This window comes from Calidris pugnax, unplaced genomic scaffold (assembly GCF_001431845.1).
Source record: "Calidris pugnax isolate Ruff unplaced genomic scaffold, ASM143184v1 scaffold288, whole genome shotgun sequence".
In the NCBI taxonomy this organism is placed as follows: domain Eukaryota; kingdom Metazoa; phylum Chordata; class Aves; order Charadriiformes; family Scolopacidae; genus Calidris; species Calidris pugnax.
This window is the reverse complement of record NW_015091190.1, coordinates 590,730-596,940: the sequence shown is the minus strand read 5'-3', so window position 1 is coordinate 596,940 and position 6,211 is coordinate 590,730. Positions and strand designations below refer to the sequence as shown.

The 6,211-nt window shown below is 37.8% G+C and overlaps 1 protein-coding gene across 1 annotated transcript in view; it reads left to right on the top strand.

Annotated features, from left to right (window-relative positions):
• ARAP2 (ArfGAP with RhoGAP domain, ankyrin repeat and PH domain 2) overlaps positions 1 to 6,211 on the top strand; it is a 186,929-nt gene that overhangs the window by 22,472 nt on the left and 158,246 nt on the right. The gene's annotated exons all lie outside the window — the stretch shown is intronic.

Below are 6,211 nucleotides of genomic sequence, written 5' to 3'. Positions count from 1 at the left end.
GGTTTCCTTTGTTTTTTTTCGGTGGTTTATTTTCTTTTTTTTTTTTTTTTTTTAAAACCACTGGCTGTGCCTGGAAGGGATGTGTCTGAGAATGTTTTGTATTTATCTTGTCTTTTTCATCTGCATATCTCAGCAGTTAGTAACAGCATTGGCGAGTTTATACATGCCCTAAATGCAGAGTTTTCCCAGCATTTTTAAGTTTCTTTTAGGTTATTGAAAGAAGTCAGTACTAAATGTTGTAGTACAGTTGCTTGAACAGATGGAAAGGCAAAGATTCTTTGCAACAATTAAGAGATTTTTCGGTGCCTAAAAAAAAAAATGTTTCCTCAGCACTTTCTAAATCACCAAAAAATTGTGCTTATTGAAACTTAAGTATAAACGTCTTTCGCTGAGGAATAGCTTTATGTTAATTTTTGTAGAGTGATCCCTACTTCATGTAATAAAGCTATTCCTGCTGAGCTCAAATGGGAATCTCATCCTAAAAGATACCAATAACTAGCTACTAAAAGAGCACTCTTAATGTCTTTTGAGAAACAAGCCTCCAGTAGAGAGAATATGCTGTATTTCTAGTCTTCCTACCATTGAAGTAAATCTTCCAAATCCCAGTCTATCACTGATTAATGTGTGACTGGATCACAAACTTCATTACCCACCAGTTTGATTTCTGAGTTCCAGCTTATTTTCTCCATCTTCCTGTTCCAGTTATAACAATATGGAAATCTTGAAGGACAAGTAGCTCTCTGTCTGAAGGAAGATCAAGGCTAAAACAGAAGTTAGACTTCACAGAAACATTCTTGATAACTGCCGGGTTTTTGTTTTTTTTTTTTAGGGGCAAAGAATTAATAAAGAACTTTCAAATGGCAGCTTGCAGCATCTTTAACCTCGGGAAAGATTGTGTCTGCCTTACAGAATTGCATGGAAAAACATTCTTAAATGGCTTTTATTGATAGGCTCTGGTCTCATCCTTATTACACTGGGTGAAGGCTTTTCCATAGAGACAGAGAAATCCTGCTGAAATCTTCTGGGAACCTCAATGTTTCCCTCTAGTTGTGCATGAATATTAATCATTAGATTTTTATGCAAGGAAATGCTCTTCTCATGAGCTCCCGTGTGCCTTCTGGCACAAAAACTTCACATGTTGGGTCTCCTTGTGCCCCTTAGTGGTGCTGTGACCATGTTAATCATTATTAGTAATAATCTCTTGCCATTATTCCTACTTCCCTGGGCCCCACGTGGGCTTCTGGCTCTTGCCTGTAAGAAAAGGTCCTCTCTTCAGCCTGGAGAAGAGAAGGCTTAGGGGGGGACACCTCATAAGGGCCTTCCAGTCCCTAAAGTAGCTCCAGGAGAGATGGGGAGGGACTCTTTATGAGGGAATGGAGCCATAGGACGAGGGGTGATGGTTTTAAACTGGAATAGGGGAGATTTAGATTAGATATTAGACAGAAATTCTTTTCTGTGAGGGTGGTAAGACTCTGGCCCAGGTTGCCCAGAGAAGCCCCATCCCTGGAGGTGTTCAAGGCCAGGTTGGATGGGGCTTTGAGCCATCAGGAGCTGATCCTGCCCATGACAGGTGGTTGGAACTGGATGATCTTTAAGGTCCCTTCCAACTCTAACCATTCTATGGTTCTAAAACACGCCGTCAGCTGGAAAGACATCATAGCATTTTAGAAAATGGAAATATTTTGTTTTTCTTTCTTCTTTGAAGTATGTGTGGCATCATTGTAGTACTGAGGGGCGTGGAGTTAAAAGGAAAGAAAAGGTGATTATTTCACAGTGTTCTTGATAGTGAGGTTCTTGTGCAGATTGTAGTGGTTTTGGTTGATCAGTATTGAAGTGAGGTGTAATTATGCTAGATTTTAAAACATTGCGAGCTCTCTGAATTAGTAAAATCCACCTCTAAAGGTGTTTAAAAGCAGTGGAATTATTCAGGGGATTGCAAATCATCTTCTAAAATAGAAATAATCTGCATCCAAAACGTCTAATGGCAAAGTCTAATGAAGGTCTCACCCTTTCTGAGACCCTTCTCACTGAATTTCAGTGAGAAGTCTTAACTTTTTCATATGTTTTGCCAGTCCACGTTATGGAACAGGGCAAAGGCTTAAGCAGTGGATTGGAATTTCCGTGGTCTCTCTTGATACGTTTGGTCTAAGTGACTTCTTCCATACAGACAGGAGTGAAAAATTGAGGCTTTTGGAAGACAAAATAATGAAAGTAATGCAATGGCTGGAGCTAATCACCACTGTGCCTTTAGCGTAAGATTAAAGATAATAAGTAGAGAGAGTTTTAGAGGCTTCAGATGCTTTGGATCATGTCATTTAGCAGTCACTCTGGGGTGAAATAGCTACAGTTGCGTCATTCCCAGCAGCAATTTGTTCAAAGCAGCAGCTTAAGCAGATTGATAACGTGGTAGACCTGTTTGTTACAGAGAATGCTACACAGAGAACATTTCAGGCTGATGAACTCTCTGTACTTCTCAATTATTTCTTTTTGTAGCCCCCAACTCTGTTACTTGTATTGTTCAGGAGTGGGAACGCTCTGATTCTTTCCTAGGACAAATAGGAAGAAATAGGCCAAAAGTAATACTGGAAAATTATGCTGCGTTTGGGGGAAAATATGAATAAATAAAATGGATAACAGTGCTTGGGCTAAGCAGGTGAGATGTGTTTTCTGCCACTATGGTTGGTATATCCTATGGTCGAAGCTTGGTGTTGATGTTCTTTAGCATCTAAAAAGAAAAGGTGATTATTTCACAGTGTTCTTGATAGTGAGGTTCTTGTGCAGATTGTAGTGGTTTTGGTTGATCAGTATTGAAGTGAGGTGTAATTATGCTAGATTTTAAAACATTGCGAGCTCTCTGAATTAGTAAAATCCACCTCTAAAGGTGTTTAAAAGCAGTGGAATTATTCAGGGGATTGCAAATCATCTTCTAAAATAGAAATAATCTGCATCCAAAACGTCTAATGGCAAAGTCTAATGAAGGTCTCACCCTTTCTGAGACCCTTCTCACTGAATTTCAGTGAGAAGTCTTAACTTTTTCATATGTTTTGCCAGTCCACGTTATGGAACAGGGCAAAGGCTTAAGCAGTGGATTGGAATTTCCGTGGTCTCTCTTGATACGTTTGGTCTAAGTGACTTCTTCCATACAGACAGGAGTGAAAAATTGAGGCTTTTGGAAGACAAAATAATGAAAGTAATGCAATGGCTGGAGCTAATCACCACTGTGCCTTTAGCGCAAGATTAAAGATAATAAGTAGAGAGAGTTTTAGAGGCTTCAGATGCTTTGGATCATGTCATTTAGCAGTCACTCTGGGGTGAAATAGCTACAGTTGCGTCATTCCCGGCAGCAATTTGTTCAAAGCAGCAGCTTAAGCAGATTGATAACGTGGTAGACCTGTTGGTTACAGAGAATGCTACACAGAGAACATTTCAGGCTGATGAACTCTCTGTACTTCTCAATTATTTCTTTTTGTAGCCCCCAACTCTGTTACTTGTATTGTTCAGGAGTGGGAACGCTCTGATTCTTTCCTAGGACAAATAGGAAGAAATAGGCCAAAAGTAATACTGGAAAATTATGCTGCGTTTGGGGGAAAATATGAATAAATAAAATGGATAACAGTGCTTGGGCTAAGCAGGTGAGATGTGTTTTCTGCCACTATGGTTGGTATATCCTATGGTCGAAGCTTGGTGTTGATGTTCTTTAGCATCTAAAGAGTCAAGATTGCTAAGGAGGTTCTGAAGCTGGTGCTGCTGTGTCTCTATATTCTATATACTCTATATTTTATCATGCAAAGCAAAGTTTTTAGGAGAGAAGCTGTTCTCTCTCTTTTCCTATGGTCAAGCAACACCATTAATTTACCTCTGCACCAGTCTGTGAACCATGAAGCTCCAGCCCAGAGTGTTAGAGCACTTTTGACATGTGGGTGGGTTGGGTCTTGAGATAGACAGAAGGAATAACATGTTTTCAATGAGTTTGAAAACAAAAGCTTCATCATTTAAAACACTCAGCTGAATGCTGGTAAAGGCTTTGGAGCAGTAGCTCCTTGCACCGACCTCTCTCCCTCGCTTTATCTGCGCGGTGGTGGGAGTATATTGAATAAACCAGCTCAGCCCAGTATGAAGCTCTCACCTTTCCAGTCTCTCAGCCTTTAGCTAAACCAGTCGCCGCCTCATCACACCCTTCCATCCTGTTTATGCACAAGGAAAGGGCGGTGGGGAAGAGTACGCGGCCTGAGCCGCATCCGGTACCTCTTAATACAAGAAAATAGTGGGTCTTAATCTCCACGGTTTAAACAAAGTGATAACTTAATTGAAATTATTACATTTTTTGTAAAATTGGCACACTTCATCACAGCTTGCGCTAACCTTCCTATAAAGAGCAAAATAAAGAAGATCACAAATCTGAAGAGGTATTAAATTTTGGAAAAGGTCAAGGAAAGTCAGAGATTTGTGTAGATAATAAGATTTTTTTCAATCTTATTTTTCCCCCCAAAGAAGTCTTCAGTATTTTTTCTGTCTTTTAATCCAGGTATTCAATTTGTACAAGAACCATCTAACTATTCTATTGAGCACTGACAAATTATTACAATTTTATATCTTGCACTGTATGTTGTTTCTAATGCATAATATTTCAAGCAGATATTCAGCATAAAATTGTTCCATTTATTTTATATCTTGAGATAGTTTTTATGCAATGTAAGTTATAAATTTGTTTTCCAAAAAAATGACAAAAAGGTTTTATTTTTGCTGGAAAAAAAGGCTACGCTTTGCTTATTAGCAGGTTTGCTACATGTAGGTACATAATCAAAAAAGAATGCACAAGTTTTGAAAAATTGTATGAATTTAAAAAATGCAAGTATTTTTAAGCTGATTTCTTGTCTTTCATTTCCTGGAGAATTTATCTTCACTTGTTGCTTTTACCATTACCCACTTTGAAATCCATCCACCCTGAAACGAAGCCAATGACTCACTGTTTGACATAAGGAAGAAAACCATAATTTTAGAAGCTCTTTGACTCAAAGCTGCCTCTCTGTATCTCAAATTTATTTTAATTCTAGTAATACCCTTAAGAAAACCCAACCTGACCACAAAAAATCTGGTCTGTGTTGGATAAGCTAGGATTTTAATGATTTTTTTAAACATACCAGGTTCATTAAAATTAGGTTAGTACAAATGCATGAAGTTCACTTGCTAATGTAGCTTCAAAAGTTGTAATTACATCAATTCTAGTAAAATGTATGAAAAAACACAGACTTTTAAAGTATTTTGTGTATTTTTTTTGTAATTATAACTCCAGAGGATAAACAATTGTGAATGGGAGGTAGCCCGTGATCCACCTGAAGTGTCCAAACTCACCCTGTGTTTTCTATAACCAGGATTTTGCAAAGTATCATTGAGGGACTTAATTGATAATGCCTGAAAAGCATTTGAAATCTTAAGTCACTTCAGAAGGTGCACTTTCTGTCTTGAATTTAGTAATTTGTTTGGGGCAGATTTAGTCATGGATTAAAAATGATATGAAATAGTAATTCATAAATGTATGCCTTCTGTCACAGAGAAACATCAGCCTGTCGGATGGAGCAATTCAGCTTGGACTTCCTGGGACAGTGTTTCAAGAGTTTGCAATATAGCTAATCTTAATAAAATTTCTTATTACGTCTAACGAGCAAACACAAATTAGCAATATTGATATTTGTAGTAAAACATACTTATCTTGGCTTTGAAGGATGGGGGACATGCAAGCAGAAAAGCTTCAAGGATTTTGTACGACATTTATCAATCAATGAATATTCTATAAGGATGCATGACTATCTATCCCTATTGTGAATTGAAATTAAGAGGTAAAATTACTAATTATTCATGTTAACAGGCAAAATCAGAGCCCTAATCCAGATTGGTAGAGACATGAAGATGTACTAATTCGGGCATATTTGCTCCTGTGTTGTTATTCTAAAGCTGCTGTCTCAGCAAATTTCACAGTGATAAAGAGTATTTTCTGTTTGGGCTTTCATGCCCAGGCTCCCTTTGAGCTTGATGTTAAATTAGACTTTCATAGTACAACTTCCTTTAAATATAGTCATTGGTAGTCAGCGTGAAGGAGAAGGGAGTATTTGGTGTCATAAAGTGAGGAAAACACATTATTGTGTGACTTCTAAATTAAATCAGAATTTTTCCCAAGACGTAAAATTGACTATTTCTGTGTTTGTATATAATT